This window comes from Trachypithecus francoisi, unplaced genomic scaffold, assembly GCF_009764315.1.
Source record: "Trachypithecus francoisi isolate TF-2019V2 unplaced genomic scaffold, Tfra_2.0 Lachesis_group1, whole genome shotgun sequence".
Classification (NCBI taxonomy): Eukaryota; Metazoa; Chordata; class Mammalia; order Primates; family Cercopithecidae; genus Trachypithecus; species Trachypithecus francoisi.
This window is the reverse complement of record NW_022681454.1, coordinates 129,537,048-129,558,428: the sequence shown is the minus strand read 5'-3', so window position 1 is coordinate 129,558,428 and position 21,381 is coordinate 129,537,048.

Sequence of the window (21,381 nt, the reverse complement as noted above, 5' to 3'; positions counted from 1 at the left end):
CTAATGTTTTGCAGCTATTAGGAATGCTTCATTTGTTATCAACCTTAGTTAAGTTGGTATGAGGATCATTTTGAATAATTTCTCTAGAAATAGCTGAATATGGTATTTCCAACACTTCTCCTCTTATTTCTTACTGCTATTCTATATATCATCTTAAAAACATACGGAAGATGGAAGCTTCTGCACCTACAACAGCAACAACAACAAGTTTCAAAATTAAATCAAGAGACGTTTGAAATGAGTATATTATACAGCAGTGTAAATGCAAAACTAAAATAAAAAAATACAGTAGTGAGAAATGTTATTTTATGTGTTATTTTATGTGTACTCTTTACCTAGGTTCTCCAAATGACAATACAGACATACATATACATACTCATAAATACACACACACACACACACACACATAAACATGTATGTGTACATATACAGTGCTGCCTCTGGTGAAGTATTGTGGATGGGAAAGTGTTTAAGGGTGGTTGGCAGGGGGCATTTTTGTAAATGTTTTAAAAATATACTCCTTTGTACTATTTTTTAAATTCTCTTCATGTATTTGTTTCAGAGATATCAACGCATAGTCAAATTCATCTTTTTTTCTAGGAACTCTAGATTTCCTTTCCACTGCACTTAAAGCTCTATATTCTCTATAAAAAATATTTATCTATTTTATTTCTTAAAAATTGTGTGGGTACATGGTACATGTATATATTTATGGGGTATATGCAATTTTTTTTTTTTTTTTGAGATAGAATCTTGCTCTGTTGCCCAGGCTGGAGTGCAGTGGCACAATCTTGGTTCACTGCAAGCTCCGTCTCCTGGGTTCATGCCATTCTCCTGCCTCAGCCTCCCAAGTAGTTGGGGCTACAGGTGCCCACCACCATGCCTGGCTAATCTTTTTGTATTTTTAGCAGAGACGGGATTTCACAGTGTTAGCCAGGATGGTCCCCACCTCCTGACTTCGTGATCCGCCTGCCTCGGCCTCCCAAAGTGCTGGGATTACAGGTGTGAGCCACCATGCCCAGTGTACATGTGATGCTTCTATATAGACATGCAATAAGCAATAATCATATGATGGAAAATAGGGTATCTGTCATCTCAAGCATTTATCCTTTGAGTTACAAACAAACCAATTATACTCTTTCAGTAATTTTTAAATATACATTAAATTACTGTTGACTACAGTCACCATCTTCAAACACTAGGTCTTATTTATCCTTTCTAAGAATATACATATTTTGTACCTATTAACAATCCCCGCTTTCCTTCTTCACCCTCATTACCCTTCCCAGCCTGTGATAACCATCCTTTTACTCTTGATCGCCATGAGTTCAATTGTTTTGAATTGTGGCACCACAAATAAGTAAGAACATTCAAAGTTTGTCTTTCTATATCTAATTTTACCTACATAATGACCTCCAGTTTTATCCATGCTGTTGCAAATGACAAGATCACATTTTTTATGACTGCATAGTATTTAATTGCATATATGTATTACATATTCTTCATCCAATCATCTGTTGATGAACATTTAGGTTGCTTCCAAATCTTGGCTATCGTGAACAGTGCTGCAACAAATATAGGAGTCCAGATGTATCTTCCGTATACAGATTTTCTTTAGGGTATATACCCAGCAGTAGGACTGTGGATTATATGGTAGCTTTATTTTCAATTTCTTGAGGAAGCTCCAAACTGTTCTCCATAGTAGTTGTATTACTTTACATTCCAACCAACAGTGTACAACGATTCCCTTTTTCCACATACTTAACCTGCAATTTTTATTGCCTATTTTTTGGATTATTATTATTATTATTATTTTTTTTTTTTTTTTTTTGAGACGGAGTCTCGCTCTGTCGCCCAGGCTGGAGTGCAGTGGCCGGATCTCAGCTCACTGCAAGCTCCGCCTCCCGGGTTTACGCCATTCTCTCGCCTCAGCCTCCCGAGTAGCTGGGACTACAGGCGCCCGCCATCTCGCCCGGCTAATTTTTTGTATTTTTTTAGTAGAGACGGGGTTTCACCGTGTTAGCCAGGATGGTCTCGATCTCCTGACCTCGTGATCCGCCCGTCTCGACCTCCCAAAGTGCTGGGATTACAGGCTTGAGCCACCGCGCCCGGCCATTATTATTATTTTTTGACTGGAGTGAGATATATTGCTGTAGTTTGATTGGCATTTCTCTGATGACCAATGATATTGAGAATCTTCACATATGTCTCTTTGCCATTTATATGTCTTCTTTTGAGAAATATCTATTCAAATGTGAAGAAGCTTTTTAACTTTATGTGATCTCATTTGTCCATTTTTGCTTTAGTTGCCTGTGCTTATGGGTATTATTCAAGAAATTTTTGCCCAGAACAATGTCCTAGAGAGTTTCCCCAATGTTTTCTTGTAGTAGTTTCACGGCTTGAGGTCTTAGATTTAAGTCTTCAATCCACTTTTATTTAATTTTTGTAAATAATGGGAGAGAGGGGTCAAGTTTTATTCTTCTACATATGTATACTGAGTTTTCAAGCACCATTTACTCAAGAGACTGTCTTTTCTTCAATGTATGTTCCTGGCACCTTTGTTGAAAGATAGTTCAATGTAGGTGTATGGATTTGTTTCTCAGCTCTCTCTTCTGCCCCATTGGTCTGTGTGTCTCTTTTTATGCCACTACCATGCTGTTTGGTTACTGTAACTCTGTAGTGTAATTTGAAGTCAGGTAATTTCTTTTTTGAAATTTCAAATTTGACTCCAGGTTTCTTCTTTTTTTGTCAGTAGAGCTTTGCTATTCTGAGTCTTCTGTATTTCCATATAAATGTTAGGACTTTTAAAATTATTATTTCTGTGGAGAATGTCATTGGTATTTTTGTAAGGATTGTGTTGAATCTGTGGATTTCTTTGGGTATTACAGACATTTTAACAATATGATTACTTCAATCCATGAACACTTTTTTGTGTTCTCTAAGCGAATTCCTAAGTATTTAATTTTATTTTTGTCTATTGTAAATGACATCACTTTTTAATATTTTTTCAGATTTTTCACTCTTTTCATATAGAAATGCTACTAATTTTTCTATGTTGATTTTCTATTCTACTACTTTATTGAATTTATCAGTTCTATCAGCTTTTAAGGGGAGTCTTTACATTTCCCCAAATATAAGCTCATGTCATCTGCAAACAGTAATAATTTGTCTTCTTCCATTTCAATTGGGATACCCTTTACTTTTTTCACTTGTCTGATAGCTCTAGCTAGGAATTCCTGTATTATGTTGAATAACAATGGAGAAGGTGGGCATTCTGTCATGTTCCAGATCTTAGAGGAAAGGATTTCAGTTTTTCCCCATTCAGTATGACACTAGCTATGGATCTGTCATGTTTGGCTTTTGTTTATTATATTGAGGTATGTTCCTTCCATACCCAGTTTTGTGAGGGTGTTTTTATGAAGGAATGTTGAATTTTATCAAATGTTTTTTCAGTATCATTCAAAATGATCATACATTCATTTTAATGATCGGGCAATCTATTACCATTTGATTCAGCAATCCCACTACTGGGTATCTACACAGAGGAAAAGAAATTATTATATGAAAAGGGCACTTGCACATGCATGTTCATAGCAGCACAATTCACAATTGCACAGCTATGGAACCAGTCCAAATGCTCATCAATCAATTAGTGGATAAAGAAAATGTGGTATATATATATATATACCATGGGATACTACTTAGCCACAGAAAAAGGAACACAATAATGGCATTCGTAGCAACCCAGAAGACAATGAAAAACATTATTCTAAGGGAAGTAACTTGGGAATGGAAAACCAAATGTCATATAGTCTCAGTCATAAGTGGGAGCTAAACCATGAGGATGCAAAGGCATAAGAATGAGACAATGGACTTTGAGGACTAGGTGTAAGTGTGGAAGTGAGGTGAGGAATAAAAAGCTGCACATTGGGTACAGTGTACACTGATCAGGTGATGGGTGCACCAAAATCTCAGAAATCACCACTAAAGAACTTATCCATGTAGCCAAACATCACCTGTCCCCCCAAAAAATCTATTGAAATAAAAACTAGAATTAAATAGAATTAAATAAATAAATGATAAAAATTTAAAAGGTTTTTTTTGTTGTTGTTATTCACTGTCTTTATATAATGTTTCACATTGATTGATTTGCATATGTTGAGCCATCCTTACATCCCAGAAATAAATCTCACTTGGTCATGAAAAATGATCTTTTAATGTGTTGTTGAATACAGTTTGCTGGTATTTTTTGCATTAATATTTATCAGAGATATTGGCCTGTAGTTTTTTCTTTTTGATGTGTTTGTTTGGTATGAAGATAATATTAGCCTTGTAGAATGAGTTTGAAAATATTCTCCCCTCTTCTATTTTCAGGATATTTGAGTATGGTTAGTATTAACTTTTTAAAAATGTTTGGTAGAATCCAGCAATAAAGCCATTAGGTCTCAGGTTTTTCTTTAGAGGGAGACTTTTTGTTATAGCTTTGATCACATTACTTGTTATTGGTTGGTTCAGATTTTGGATTTCTTCATGATTTAATCTTGGTAGTTTTTATGTTTTAGGAATTTATACATTTCCTCTAGATTTTCCAATTTGGTGGCATAAAATTGCTCATAGTAGCCACTAATGATCCTTTGAATTTCTGCAGTATCAACTTTAATGTCTTCTTTTTCATCTGTTATTGTATTTATTCGGATCTTTTTTCTCTCTCTCTCTTTCATCTGTTATTGTATTTATTAGGTTCTCTCTCTCTCTCTCTCTCTCTCTCTCTCTCTCTCTCTCTCTCTCTCTCTCTCTCTCTCTCTCTCTCTCTCTCTCTGTCTCTTTTTGATAGTCTGGCTAAAATTTTGTCAGTATTATTTATGTTTTCAGAAAAATCAACTTTTTTTGCTACACTGACTTTTTGGATTCTTTTCTTCACTTCAAATTCATTTATTTCTGCTCAGACCTTTATAATTATTTATCTTCCAGTAGTTTTAAGTGTGGTTTGCTTTTGCCCTTTTAGTTATTTTGGATGCACTGTCAAGTTATTTATTTAAAGTTTTTCTTCTTTTTTTCATGTAAGCATTTATGGCTATAATCTTCCTCTTATTACTGCCTTCACATATTACATAGGTTTTAGTATGTTGTACTTACATTATCATTTGTTTCAAGAATTTTTTCAATTTTTTCTTAATTACTTCATGGATAAACTGGTCATTTGGGAACATATTGTTTAATTTCCATGTGTTTTTATAGTTTCCAAAGTTCCTCTTGTTGTTTTTATAGTTTTATTCCATTGTGATCAGAGAAGATGCTTGATATTATTTCAATTGTTTGAATGTTTTAAGACTTGTTATCATATGGTCTGTCTTTGAGAATAATCCGTGCACTGAGGAAAAGAATGTGTATTTTGCAGCTCTTGGATGAAATGTTTTGTAAATATCTATTAGATCCATTTGGTCTATAGTGTAGATTAAATCTGATACTTCTTTGTTCATTTTGTGTCTGGAAGTTCTGTCTAATATTGAAAGTGGGATGTTGAAATCTGAAGCTATTATTTTATTAAGGTCTATCTTTTTAGCTCTAATAATATTTCCTTTATATATCTGGGTGCTCCAGCGTTGGGTGCATATATATTTAAAATTGTTATATCTTCTTACTGAATTGACCCCTTTATCATTACATAAAATTTTCTCTGTCTCTTTTTATAGTTTTTGTCAGGAAATCTATTTTTTTCTGATAGAAATATAGTCACTTCTGTTCTTTTGTGGTTTCCATCAACATGGAACATCTTTTTCTACCTCTTTATTTTCAGTATATATGTATATTTACAGGTGATGTGTGTTTCTTGTAGACAACAGATCATTGGGGTTTTGTGATTTTTTTTTTAAAAAAAAATTCTCCCAGCCACTCAATGTGTTTTGATTGGAGAGCTTACTTCACATCAATTTCATGTTATTATTGATAAGTAAGGACTTACTCCTTCTTTTTTGTTGTGTTTTCCAGTGGTTTTGCAGTTTTATCCTTCTTCTTTTCTTCCTTCTTGTCTTCCTTTTAGTTAAGGTGATTTTCTCTGGTGATATGATTTAATTCTGTGTGTATTTGTTGTATGTTTTCAATTTGAGGCTATCCTGAAACTTGGAAATACTATATTATAAGTCATTGTTTTACTTATTTTTAAAAATTAAGAGTTTATTTTCTGTAAGGAGAGAACAATCAAACTGGGTAACTCTTATTGGCTATAATTAATACATACAAAGGTTTTAAAATTTTTTTAAAAATTTAAAAATGTTATGGGTCATAGTACTATATATATTTATGGAGCACATGGGATGTTTTGATATAGGCATGCAATATGAAATAAGCACATCATGGAGAATGGAGTATTCATTTCCACAAGCATTTATCCTTTAAGTTACAAATAATTCAATTACACTATTTAAAAATGTATAATTGCTTTTTACTATAGTCACCGTTTTGTGCTATAAAATAATAGATCATATTCTTACAAACTATTAATATTATTTGTACCCATTAACTATCCCCATCCTCCCCTGTCAATCCCCCAGTACCTTTCTAAGCCTCTAGTAACCATCTTTCTACTGTCTATATCTATCGGTTCAATTGGTTTAATTTTTGGATCCCACAAATAAGTGAGGACATGTGACATTTGTCTTTGTATACCTGGTTTATTTCACTTAGCATAATGATCTCCAGTTCTATCCATGTTGTTGCAAATGACCAGATTTCACTCTTTTTTTTTTTTTTTTTTTTTTTGTGGCTGAATTATACTCCATTGTGTATATGCACTATTTCTTTTTTAAATTTATTTATCTTTTGATGGATACTTAGGTTGCTTCCAAATATTAGCTATTGTAAACAGTGCTGCAACAAATGTAGGAGAACAGATATCTCTTCTATACATTGATTTCCTTTCTTTTGAGTATATACCCAGCAATCTCATTGCTGGATCACATAGTAGTTCAATTTTTCATTTCTTTTCTTAGGAACCTCTGAACAATTTTCTATAGTGGTGCTGATAATTGACATTTCCACCAACACTGTAAATGTTTTCCCTTTTCTCCACATACTCACTGGTGTTTGTTATTGCCTGTCTTTTAGATAAAAGTCATTTTAACTGGGGTGAGATTATATCTCATTGTAGTTTTGATTTGCATTTCTCCAATAATCAATAAAGTTGAGCACATTTTCATGTGCTTGTTTGCCATTTCTATGTCTTCTACTGAGACATGTCTATTCAAATCTTTTGCACTTTTTTTTTTTGATAGAGTCTCTCTCCATTGCCCAGGCTGTAGTACAGTGGCACGATCTCAGATTACAGAGGTGTGAGCCACCGCACCTTGCCTTTTGCACATTTAAAAAATATAATTATTAGACTTTTTCCCATAGAGTAGTTTGAACTACTTATATATGCTGGTTATTGATCCCCTGTCAGATGGGTAGTTTGAAAATATTTTCTCTGATTCTGTAATTTGTCTCTTCACTTTTTTATTGCATCCTTTGCTGTGCAGAAGCTTTTTAACCTGATGTGATCCCCTTTCTCTATTTTTGCTTTGATTGTCTGTGCTTGTTACGTATTGCTCAAGAAATACCTAGACCAACATCCTGGAGATTTTCCCCAATGTCTACTTATAGTAGTGGCATAGTTTGTGGTCTTAAATCGGGTTAAATCTTTAATCCATTTTCATGTGATTTTTGCATATGGTGAGATATAGGGTTTTAGTTTTGTTCTATCTCATATGGATATGCAGTTTTTCCAGCACGACTTATGGAAGACACTGCCTTTTTTCTAGTGCATGCTCTTGGCACCTTTGTAAAAATTGAATTCTCTTTAGGTGTATGGATTTGTTTCTGGACTCTCTATTCAGTTCCATTGGTCCATGTGTCTGTTTTTATGCAGTGCCTTGTTGTTTGGTTTACTATAACCCTATAGTATAATTTGAAGTCAGGTAATGATTCCTCCAGCTTTATTATTTTTGTTTAGTTTAGTTTTTTTTTTCTTTTTTTTTTTTGCTTTCACTATTCTGGATAATCTGTGGTTCTATATGATATTTAAGATTTTTTTTTCCTGCCCTCCTTTAGTGAAAGTGATTTTCTTTTGTGGTATGATTTAATTTCTTGCTTTTAATTTTTGTGTATCTATTGTATGCTTTTTGGTTTGAGGTTACCATGAGGCTAGCCAGTACTGTATTATAATCCATTATTTTAACCTGATAACAGCTTAACACTATTTGTATAAATACACAAACATGCAAAAAGAGAACTAACAAAACTCTACACCTTAATTTTATCCCCCCACATTTTAACTTTTTTGTTGTTTCTATTTTTATCTTTTTGTATGACTATGTCTTGAAACGTCACTATGTTTAATATTTTTGATTGGTTCATTATTGTCTATCTATCTGGGATAATAGTAGTTTACATACCACAGTTATTGTGCTATAATATTCTGTGTTTTTCTGTACACTTACTATTACCAGTGAGTTTTGTATCTTCAGATTATTATTTATTGCTCATTAATGTTCTTTTCTTTCTGATTGAAGTTCTCTTTTTAACATTTCTTTACAGACAGGCCTGTCATTAGTGAAATCCCTCAGCTTTTGTTTGTCTATCAAAGTCTTTATTTCTCTTTCATGTTTGAAGTTTATTTTCACCACATATACTACTCTAGGGTAAAAGTTATTTCTTTCAACCCTTTTCTGCTCTGTATGGTTTCCACTGAAATGTCTGCTGCCAGGTGTATTGGTGTTCCATTTTATGTTATTTGTTTCTTTTCTGTTGCTGCTTTTAGAATTGTTTCTTCATTTTGAACTTTGGGAATTTAATTATTAAATGCCTTGAGGTAGTCTTCTTTGTTTTAAATCTGCTTGGTGTTCTGTAACCTTCTAGTATTTGAATATTGATATCTTTCATTAGGTTGGGTAGTTCTTTCTCTACCTCCTATTTAAGGAAAATCACTTTTAGATTTGCCTTTTTGAAGCTATTTTCCAGTTTCTGTAGTTATGCCTCTTTTTCTTTTTTCTTTTTTTTTAATATTGGGACAATCTCTGACTCCTGGCTTCACATGATTCTTGTGCCTCAGCCTCCTGAGTATCTGGGACTACAGGTGTGTGCTGCCACACTCTGCTATTTTTTTTTTTTTTTTTTTTTGTATTTTTAATAGAGACGGGATTTCACCGTGTTGGCCAGACTGGACTCAAACTCCCAATTTCAGGTAATCCACCTGCTTCGGCTAACCAAAGTATGCCTCACCTTTTTTTTAATTTTTTTATTTTTTTTTTGAGACAGAGTCTCGCTCTGTAGCCCAGGCTGGAGCGCAGTGGCCAGATCTCAGCTCACTGCGAGCTCCGCCCCCGGGTTTACGCCATTCTCCTGCCTCAGCCTCCTGAGTAGCTGGGACTACAGGCGCCCGCCACCCCGCCCGGCTAGACTTTTTTGTATTTTTTAGTAGAGACAGGGTTTCACCGTGTTAGCCAGGATGGTCTCGATCTCCTGATCTCGTGATCCACCCGTCTCGGCCTCCCAAAGTGCTGGGATTACAGGCTTGACCCACCACACCCGGCCTGCCTCACTTTTTAAAATTCTTTTTTTCTTTTATCTCCTTTGACTGTGTTTTTTCAAATGGCTTGTCTTCAAGCTCATTATTTTTTCTTCTCCTTGATCCAGTCTTATTTAAAGATGCTGATGCATTTTTCAGAATGTTAGTTGCATTTTTCAGCTCCAGAATTTTTGCTTGATTCATTTTAATAATTTCAGTCCCTTTATTAAATTTATCTGATAGAATACTGAATCGCTTCTTTTTGTTATTTTGAGTTTCTTTGAGTTGCCTCAATATGGCTATTTTGAATTCTCTGTCTGAGGTGTCACATAGCTCTGTTTCTTCAAGATTGGTTCCTGGTGTCTTAATTATTTCATTTAGTGAGGTCATGTTTTGCTGTATGATGTTGTTAGTATATGTTCTTTGGTGTCTGAGTGTCTGAGCATTGATGGGTTAGATATTTATTGTAGTCTTCATTGTCTGTGCTTTTTTGTAGCCATTTTTCTTGGGAAGGCTTTCCAGATATTTGAAAAACCCTGAGTGGTGTGATGTAAGCTGTATTTGCTTTAGGGGACACCCCAAGCCCAGTAACACTGTGGTTCTTGCAGAATCTTGGAGATACAATCTTGGTGGTCTTGGACCAGATCCAGGAGAATTCTCTGGATTCCCAGGCAGACTCTTGTAATTTTCCCTTACTTTCTCCCAAACATACCGAGTTTCTCCCTCTTTTTGGAGCCACCTTAAGATGGTGGTAGAGTGACATAAGCACCCCTATGACCACCAATACTGTGACTGAACTGAGTCAGATCTGAAGCCAGCACAGCACTGGGTCTTATCTAAGGCCTGCTGTAACCACTGCCTGGATACTGTGTATATTAACTGAAGGCCCTGGGGCTCTACATTCAGCAGGTGGCAAAACCAGCCAGTCCTTGTCCTTTCCTTCAGGGTTGCAATGTCCCCCAGTCCTCAGGTTGGTCCAGAAGTGCCATTCTGGACTCAGGGGCTGAGAAGTCAAAAATCTTAGTCATCTACCTGCTGTTCTACTGTTTTGTAGCTTAGCTGGCAGTCAAACTACAAAATTCAGCCTTTCCCACTCTTTCCTCCCCTTTCCAAAGGGAGAGGAGCCTTGCTCCCTAGCCACTACCATTCCAGGCCATGAGGAGTCCTGCTTGACTACCACTGATGTTTTCCTAAGGCCCAAGGTCTCTTGAATCAGTTTGTTGTGAATGCTGCCTGTCCCAGGATTCATCCTTCAGGGCAGTGGCAGGTCCAAGGCAGGCCCAAAGCAGGTCCAGAAATTCTGTCCAAGAGACAAGTCCTAGAATCAGGAATCCTAAAAGCCTTCTTGGTTCCCTACATCCTTGTGGCTGTTCTGGTATCTAAGCAGCAAGACAAAGTCCTATTTACATTTCCCTCTGCTTTTTTCTAACAGAATGACTTTTGCTATGTAGCCACCACATCTGGTAATGTCTTGAGTCTCACCTGAAGCCAGTAAGTCACAGGCTCAATCAATGCTGTTGATGTGGTACCTGGCTATTGCTGCCTGTTGTTCAGGGCCAAAGAACTATTCAGTTAGCAGGTGATGAATGCTGCCAAGACTGGGTCCTTTCCTTCAAGGCAGCAGGCTCCTTTCTGGCCCAGAGTGTGTACGTAAATGTCATCTTGGTGCCAGGGCCTGGAATGGGAGCCTCACAATTCTAACTAGTGCCCTACCTGCTATGACTGAACTGGTGTCCTAGATGTAAAACAAAGTCCTCCATACTCTTTTCTCTCCTTACCTCAAGCAGGAGGAAGGGGTCTCTTTTGGAGCCTCGAGCTGTACAGCCTGGGGTTAGAGGAGGAGTGATACCAGCACTCCCTTGGTTGCACCAGTTGTTGTCTCAATATGTCACATATACCCCCAGTCCACTTTCTCTGGGCTTAGTTCAGCACTAGGACTCACCTAGACTCACTTAGTTCAGCACTAGGACTAGCTGAACTAGGACTCACTTAGTTCAGCACTAGGACTCACAACTCACCTAAGAGTTGTGGTCCTTATAGCCTAGACTTTGCCTTTCAAATTTACTTGGAGGCACAGAGTGCTCTGGCCCTCAGTGGTGAAGTTTACAAGCACTCAAGTTCAGAGCTCTGAGATTGGCAATTACCTTCCGGCTAGGGCTGGTTTAAAAGTCTCCTCCTTTAGTGGACATCAGCTGAGTTTGTTCTGGTTTTCCTTTCTGCTCTAACAGGACAACACTGAGTTTTACGCCTCACAATTGTTGTGTTCTCCCTCCCGTAGCACCCACAGAGTCTCTCCACACCACGCCACCACTGCTGTGAGAAGGGGAGGGATGGTGTCAGCAATTCAGGACTTAAGAAAAAGAAATATCTTCAGTGGGTCTTTCAGTGATACGAAGTTTAAACCAGATATTATGAGTACTCATCGGATTTTTGGTTTTCATGAAGGTGTTTTTTGCTGCGTACATAGTTGTTAACTTGTCCTTGCAGGAGGGATGATCGGTGCAGCTTTCTGTTCCACCATCTTGCTCTCTCATATACAAAGTCCTGTAACCCATTATTCTGAACAGATGACAACTTAACATCGATTGCATAAACAAGCAAAATAAAAACTAATAAAATCTCTATATTAACTTTGTCCATTCTCTTTTTAACTTTTTTTTCTTTTGTCTCATTGTATTGCTGATGTCTTGAAAGTTTTTGTAGTTATTATTTTTTATTGGTTTTTGTTTAGTCTTTCTACTCGGGATAATAGTTGTTTACACACCACAGTTACAGTTTTATAATATTTTGTATTTTTCTGTGTGCTATTACCAGTCAGTTTTGTACCTTCAAATGATTATTTATTTCTCATTAACATCCTTTTCTTCTTCAGATTGAAGAATTCCCTTTATCATTTCCTGTAGAACACGTCTGGTGTTGATGAAATCTCTCAGTTTTTTTTTTTTTTTGGTCTGGGAAAGTCTTTGTTTCTCCTTGATGCTTAAAGGATATTTTTTGCCAGATACACTATTCTAGGGTAAAAGTTATTTTCCTTCAGCACTTTAAATAGGATATTCCACTCTCTCCTGGTCTTTGTGGTTTCCACTGAAAAGTTGGCTGCCAGATGTATTGGCACTCCATTGTATGTTATTTGTTTCTTTTCTCTTGCTGCTTTTAGGATTTCTTCTTTATCTTTGACCTTTAAAAGTATGATTATTAAATGCCTTGAGGTAGGCTCCTTTGTGTTAAATCTGCTTGGTGTTTCATAACCTTCTTGTACTTAAATATTAATGTCTTCCTCTAGGGTTGGAAAGTTCTCTTACTATTCCTTTGAATAAACTTAAAGATAAACCCCTTTATCTTTTTCTACCTCCTTTTTAAAGCTAATAACTCTTACATTTGCCCTTTTGAGGCTACTTTCTAGGTATGATAGGCATGCTTAATCCTTTTTTATTCTTTTTTCTTTTGTCTCCTATGACTGTGTGTCTTCAAATAGCCTGTCTTCAAACTCAATAATTCTTTCTTCTGCTTGATCAATTCTGCTATTAAAAGACTCTGATGAATTCTTCAGCATGTTAATTGCATTTGGCAACTCTTGACTTTCTGCTTGATTCTTTTAAATAATTTCAATCTCTTTGTTAAATTTATCTGATAGAATTCCAAATTTGCTTTCTCTCTTATCTTGAATTTTTATTTTTATTTTATTTTATTTTTTTAGTGCCTTCAACCGAGCTATTTTGAATTATCTGTCTGAAATGTCACATATCTCTGTTCCTCTAGAATTGATCCCTGGTGTCTAATGTATTAGTCTGTTCTCATGCTGCTGATAAGGACATATCTGAGACTGGGTAATTTATAAAGAAAAAGAGGTTTAATAGACTCACTATTCCATGTGGTTGGGGAGGCCTCACAATTTTTGTGGAAGGCAAAGGCCATGTCTTACATGTCAGCAAACAAGAGATGATGAGAAACAAGAGAAAGGAATTTCCCCTTATAAACCATCATATCTCATGAGACTTATTCACTACCACAAGAACAGTATGGGAGAACCTGCCCCCATGATTCAGTTAACTCTCACCGGGTTCCTCCCACAACATGTGAGAATTATGGGAGCTACAATTATGATGAGATTTGAGTGGGGGCACAGCCAAACCATATCACCTTATTTAGTTTATTTGGTGAGGTCATTTTTTCTTGGATGATCTTGATGCTTGTAGATATTCACTGTTGCCTGAGCAATAAACAGTTAGGCATTTTTTGTGGACTTCACAGCCTGAGCTTGTTTGTGCCCATACTTCTTGGGAAGGCTTTCCAGGTATTTGAAGGCACTTGGTTCCCAAACCCAATAATGCTGTGGTTCTTGCAGACTTGTGGAGGTACTGCCTTTGTGGATTTTCATGAGTTTTGTAAGAATTACCTGCATTACCACGCAGAAACTCTTGATTTTTTACCTTCACTTTCTCTCCATAAAACAAGGTATTTCTCTCTGTGCTGAGTTTTTTGGAACTAGGGGTGAGAGGGAACAAGCATTCATATGACCACCACCAGTGGGACTGCATTGGTTTGGACCTGAAACCAGCAGAGCACTGGGTCTCTCTCAGGGTCTGCAGTCACCACTACCTAGCTTCCTCATAAGTTTATTTGAGGCGGCAGAGCTCTACAATTAACATATGGTAAAGCCAATCAGATTTGTGTCTTTCCCTTCAGAGTGGCAAATTCTCACAGGCCCCAGATGAGTTCAGAGATGCTGTCTGAGAGCCAGGAATTTAATTCAAAAACCTTAGAAATTAATGTGGTATTCTACTGTGTCTAAGCTGGCACTTAAATCATAAGACAAAGTTTGTTCCCCTCTTCCCTCCCCTTTCCACAGTCAGAAGAGCGTCTCCCTGTGCCCACTACCACCACTGATCCATATGGTTTTTGCCAGGCTAGCACTGATGTTTGCTTAAAGCCCAAGGGCTCTTTAGTCAGTTTGTGATAAATGCTGCCAGGCCTAGGACTCGCCCTTCAGGATAGGGGGCTCCCATCTGGACCAGGGCAGGTCCAGAAATGCTGACCAAGAACCTAGGCTTGGACTCAGGTACCCCAAGGACATGTTTGGTGCTCTATTCCAAAGCAGTTGAACTGGTTCCTAAGATGCAAAACAGAATTCCCTTATATTTTTTCCCTGCTTTTCTTTTTTTTCTTTTTTCTTTTCCTTTTTTTTTTTTTTGAGACGGAGTCTCGCTCTGTTGCCCAGGCTGGAGTGCAGTGGCCGGATCTCAGCTCACTGCAAGCTCCGCCTCCCGGGTTTAGGCCATTCTCCTGCCTCAGCCTCCTGCGCAGCTGGGACTACAGGTGCCCGCCACCTCGCCCGGCTAGTTTTTTGTATTTTTTTAGTAGAGACGGGGTTTCACCGTGTTAGTCAGGATGGTCTCGATCTCCTGACCTCGTGATCCGCCCGTCTCGGCCTCCCAAAGTGCTGGGATTACAGGCTTCAGCCACTGCGCCCGGCCTCCCTGCTTTTCTTAAACAGAAGGAATCTTTCATTGTAGCTACCACAGCTGTGAATGTGCTGGGTCGCATCTGAAGCCAGCACATCTCAGAGCCCAAGGCCCACAGTGAATTAACTGGGTATGATTCTTGGTTTTTCAGAGCCCAGGGCCTCTTCATTCTGCAGGTGATGAATCCTTTCAGGTCTCAGTTGTTACAGGGCAGCATTGACTTCAATGGAAAGCCTTAAGTTGCCGTGTTCTCCCTCTCCCAAGATCGCAGATGTCTCTGTGCCATGTGGCCAGTGCTGGGGTTTGAGGGAGTATGGTGTAAGCACTCACTTGGCTGTCCCGGCTGGTGTCTTAGTAGGTCATGATCCCTCTCATCCCACTGAGTGTCAGCCCCAACTCACCCATACAACTTGCCTAGGAATTGTACTCCTTGTGGCCATCAAGTTCACCTAGGGCCAAAGAGTGCTCTAGCCCATGATGGAAAGACTCGCTAGAACTCAAGCTCCAACTGCTGGGATTGGTGATTCCCCTCTGGCTAAGGGCCGTTTCAAAGCTCCCTCTGTGGGAAGACATCAGCCTGCTGATATAGCCGTCTTCAGTTTTCTGCTGTGACAAGGCAGCACTGAATTCCATGCAAAACCTAACAGTCACTTTGCTTTCTCTCTCCCAAGTGCACAGATTCTCTCTGCCACATGGCCCCTGTCAGGGCATGGGAGAGGAATGTTATTGACATTTCAATGTCTTTTTCGGTGATATGAAGATAAAACCAGGTACTGTGATTGCTCATCTAATTTTTAATTCTTGTGATGGTACATTTGTGTGTAGTTGTTAAAATTTATGTTCCCGGATAGAGGGGACAAATGATATTGGGTTTTATTTGCCCATCTTTCTCCATCTCCCCTATTTGTTTTCTCCTGGATTAATGAAAGAAGCCAGCAATCCATATCTTTAATTAAAATAGAAACATACCAAAGATATTTCGTTAACTATTCTTAAGCCAACTTTGTTGTCATTTTTTCCTCAGCTTTTCAAGAAGATGATTTTTCCTACATATTATACTGTTAGTTTCTGGCCCAAGAATCTTTTGTTCTCTGATAGACTTTGTATTCTTTTTTGCTTGGCCAATATGGAGAGATGTGGGGTGCTTTCTAAATGGCAGCAACAATAAGAAATAGGAAGAGAAATCAGATTCCTAAAAGCTAAGGGCAGAAGAGATACTCGTGTAAAAACTTTAGCTAACCATTAATTACTACACCTTGCTGACTCAACATTTGAAATCAGTGAAACAATTTATCGAGGCCCTAAATGGGACCTACTAAAGAGCAAAATTAAATGCCCAAAAGAATAGATTCTACTAGTTATTACGATTAATCTTTCATAGCCAAAGATAGTGAAACCTTAGAAACTAGATAATTTTTCTACTATGGTCTGATTTCTGGACTGATTTTTGATTATCTGAGGTCCTTATAGATAGGTAAAGGAGTCACTTTATTCTGTAGCCCCAGGTCCAAGTGAAATTTCTAACATTTGATCATTTTAAAATCTTTCTTTCTACTTCTATAAAGCAAAATGTCTTAATATCCTTAACTGCAATTCCAAGACTAACAGTGTTTCCTTTATCACTACTATCAACTATATATGTCCAGCAATAAGTATGGAGAAATCTTAGTGGAACGTTCCTATCTATAGGTAAAATCAGTTAAATACCACAATAGAAAATACCTGGGATATGAATGTATATATATTTTTTTGTTTTGTTACACTATTCAGAGCAAATCATGAAATAACAATGACTTCTGTGAAGGTAACGTGTATGCACCTACATGCCTGTGCATGTTTGAGTTTTTATTATTTTGGATGGATCTAGCCAAGGTTTGGCTCTCTTTATGGATTAAACACCTTTTACATTTCTCTTTAATTAGTTTTATTAATATAAAAATATAGATGAGTAGTTTTGGAGGTAAAATTGAAAGCACAATTTGTATGTTCCTATAAGGCTTATTGCCTACTAGGCAAATATATGAGCTATGTACATCACAAGGATTAGTTAATTAATTCCTGTGACATAAGAAATATTAAATTCCATTCGGGTATCTTAACTTAGAAAATACAGAAAACTCTAACTTAATTATCTTAGGGTAGAATTTTGTCCAGAGACCTTTCTTTGTTAACATAACAAAAGCTGGCCTGGTGCAATGGCTCATGTTTGTAATCCCAGCACTTTGGGAGGCTGAGGCTATCGACTGAGGTCAGGAGTTCAAGATGAGCCTGGCCAACATGATGTAACCCCAGCTCTACTAAAAATACAAAATTAGCCGGGCATGGTGGCGCTTGTCTGTAATCCCAGCTACTTGGGAGTCCGAGGCAGGAGAATCTTGAACCCGAGAGGTGGAGGTTGCAGTGAGCGGAGATTGTGCCACTGCAGTCCAGCATGGGTGACAGAGCAAGACTCCGTCTAAAAAGAAAGAAAGAAAAAAAAAAAGGTAACAAAAACCGAAATCTGAAAGCAATACAAGAATGAAGAAATGAAAAGAGATAAAAAGTTTTCCAGACAAAATCTGGATGAGTATATACCCAGGAGATACTATGGCAGCACAAACAAGGCATGCAGTTTTCCAGTGGCAGTTTTTGGGATGCTTTTCACCTGGTTGTTATGAGATAATGTGGAAATACGAAGGCTACCTGAAAGGCCCTAAGTAATCCACTAACCCCTGCTGTGGGCTATGCAATTTCAACTGAAAAATGAATGGACACAAGATAAAACAATGGCCTCTTTAATCAAAGAGCATGGGAAGAGTGGCAGAGAGAAAAGAACATACCCAAATTGCAACAACAGGGACTCTGCCTCTGCCCATCAACTCATCTTTAAATGTGTAAGCTAAGACTGAGGCAGCTGGCCAAACTCCAAGTAATCCTTAATAATAAAAAGAGCTGACTTTCATTAGAGATGAAAATGTAAGTTTACACAGAAGTAATAGGAGTTATTGGAAGAACAAAATCACTATGAAACAGATAAAAAATTGAGTAATATACAAGTAAAAGAAAAACTGATGGCAATGGATAACAATAATTAAAGTTATAAGCATAACAAATATCTTCAGAAAAACAGGGAAGATGTTGAATACAACAAAGGTTGTTATAAGTAGAAATTCAGAGATACTGAAAATAAGAATCAAATTATTTTTAAAAAATTGAATAATTAAATTGCATAATAAATGGACATAGTCAATTTTTTTCCTTATTGAGGCATATTTTATGCAATAAAACACAATAAAGTGTACAGTTTGATGAAATTTGACAATGTTATGCTTACATGTAACCCTCACTGAAAAAAGGGAAATATCTTTATATAACCCCATAATATACTCTGAACCCTTTCCAGAGTTGTCTACAATGTTCCTCCAGAAATTCATCAATTACAGTTTGTTTTCTTACCTTGGCATTGGTTCCCCTGGGGGTTTCTCCTTGTGGGCTTTTGCACATATAGGTTGTAATTTTTTGTATCTGAGATGAGAAACACTTGTGAAGGTCACAGCTCAGAAAAACAGGTCCACTAAAAGACTGAGGATTGATTATAAGATTACAGAATGCTTCCCATCACCCACACCTTACCCGACACCACATCACCACATCAACAGGGCTTCAGTATAATGAAAATGGACTACACCTAAAAGATCTCCAAGGCACAGACTCTATTTTAAAAAAAAGATTTTAGGGAGAGCCAAAATACAACAAGAGAAACAAAAACAAAGACACTGGAAGAATTTGAAGCCTTTGGCACCTACGGTTATGATAAACATCAAACACAGCCCAACCCCCAAACAAATTAACTAGAAAACATCACATTAATGGCCTATACTCTAAGTTCCTGTTACTAAAGACATCATGTCTGGCTTTCAATCAAAATAAAAAATATTAAAGAAAAGAAAAAATCCAAAATCTTAAAAGTTAATGCAAACATCAAAAACAGACTCAGATATGACACAGATACTAGAATTATCACACAATCATTACAATAATTAATAATTAAGAACTGTACTGGAATTAAGATATAATATGCAATAACAGATGGGTTATGTGATGCAATAACAGATGGGTTATGTGATGCAATAACAGATGGGTTATGTGAGCAGAGAGGTAGAAGCTCCAAGAAAAAATAAAAACCACTAACATAATTCCTTTGATGGGCACATCAGAAGACTGGAAATGGCCAAGGAATTAATAAGTGAGTTTGAAGATATGTCAAAAACACTTCCATAAGTGAATTACAAAGAGATGACAAAAAATACAAAAGAATATCTAAGACTGTGGGGTAATGTCAAAAAGTATAACATATACATAATTAAAATGCTAGAAGGAGAAAAAGAGAACAGAGCTGAAAAATTATTTGAAGTAATAATGGCCAACAATTTTCCAAACTTAGTGACAAACCTGTCATCTTAGATTGTGTGATGAGTCTTTAAATATGACAGCAATAGCACAATCTATGGAAGAAAAATTGTTAGGTTGAATTTTATTAATATTAAAAATATCTGCTCTGTGAAAGCCAAAATTAAAATGATCAAAAAACGCCAAAATCTGAGAATGTTTGCAAAGCATATATCTGATAAAGGACTTGTATCCAAAATAGACAAAGAACCTATAAAACTGACAAATAAGATAAATAAAAGACAATTGAAAATGGATAAATATATAAATCAACATTTCATCAAAGAAGATACAACAGGGCAAATAAGCATATGATAAAAAATAAATGAGTTGTCAAACAACCAAAATGCATGGATGTACCTTCAATAAATACATCTTGCCAAGTAAAAGAAGCCACTGGCTATATTCTGTATGATTCCAATTATATGATATTTTGTATAAGATGAAATATATACAAGATTAATCAGCAATTGCCAGTAGGTTAGAGGTACTGCAGATTGAATAGGTAGAGTATAGGAGACTACTTAGGGCTATAGAATCATGCTGTATGATACAATGATGCAGGATAAGTGACATTAGGCATTTATCAAAACCCATAGAACTTTACAGCAAAAAGAATGAACCTTACTATATACAAATTTGTGTTTTAGAAGATTTGGGGGTTTTATAAATTAAGGCAAACTGTGACTACACGATCAATATGTTTTAAAGGAGTATGAAACAACCTTACTAAAGGGAATGTAGAGAAAGTGCTGACCTAAGTAACTCTGGAAATGAGTGGAGAGAATGTACGACTAAAAGCAAGAGACTTCACAAGCACAGAACTCTAGCTGACACAGTTGTTTCCTACAGAGGTACACGCTAATTTCAGTATTACTACATATGTATACTGGAATTGAACAATTAAGAATGCCCATGATAGATGGTGGGAGCCAAATTTCTCATGTTGATCGTGAGAATACACTGATAAACAAGGAGATGAGGTTAAAATGATTCTTGAGATAAAAAGACAAATAGTTGGAAACATCATTAGAACTCATCTTTACCTGAATATAGAAACAGATGGTTACATATGAGAATATTATATAGATATATACATCTATCATAATTTACATACACACATATTTTCCTTTCTTTATTATCAGTAAGACTCCAAAAGCAGTTGGCCCCTAGTAGCAACAAGCAAACCTAATTCCTAAATCTTGCTTTGTAGTACCATTGTTTAATAAAACAATTAGGACTCTTTGGAGAAATGGTTTGTTCTAGGACTTGAGAGGAAAAATATGGGCTTGGGGGATCTGAAGTACCAGAAAGTAAGGACATGCTCAAACAAAACAAAACAAAACAACACAAAACAACTATGTTAATGGAACAATGAAACATGAGGGCTAAGTGAAAGAGCTTTCAATAGTCATAGATAGAATAATTTGAGCAACAAATTAAAGTAGTACTGAATTATATTAATATATTGAATTATAACCCAACATACACAATTAATATTCATGCATTCATACTGATATAAATAAGCGATTGAATAACTACATCAAGAGGTGAGAATAGACAGATGGCATATGCAGAATTCTGGATAATTTATATAGAATCCCCACCCACAAGTGAACAGGTTTTCTACTGTTTAAGAGTAGGCTGTGACTGGATGCAGTGGCTCAGGTCTGTAATCCTAGGCTTTGCGAGGCCGAGATGAGAGAATTGCTTCATCTTAGGAGTTTGAGACCAGCCTGGGCTACATAATGAAACCACATCTCTGTGAGAAATTTTAAAAACTTAGCCAGGCATGTTGGCGTGCTCCTCTAGTCCCAGCTACTGGAGTGGCTGAGCTGGGAGGATCACTGAAGCCCAGGCAATCGAGGCTGCAGTGAGCTGTGATGGTGTCACTGCACACTCCAGCTAGATGACAGAGCTTGACTCACTCAATGTAAAGGGCCATTTGCC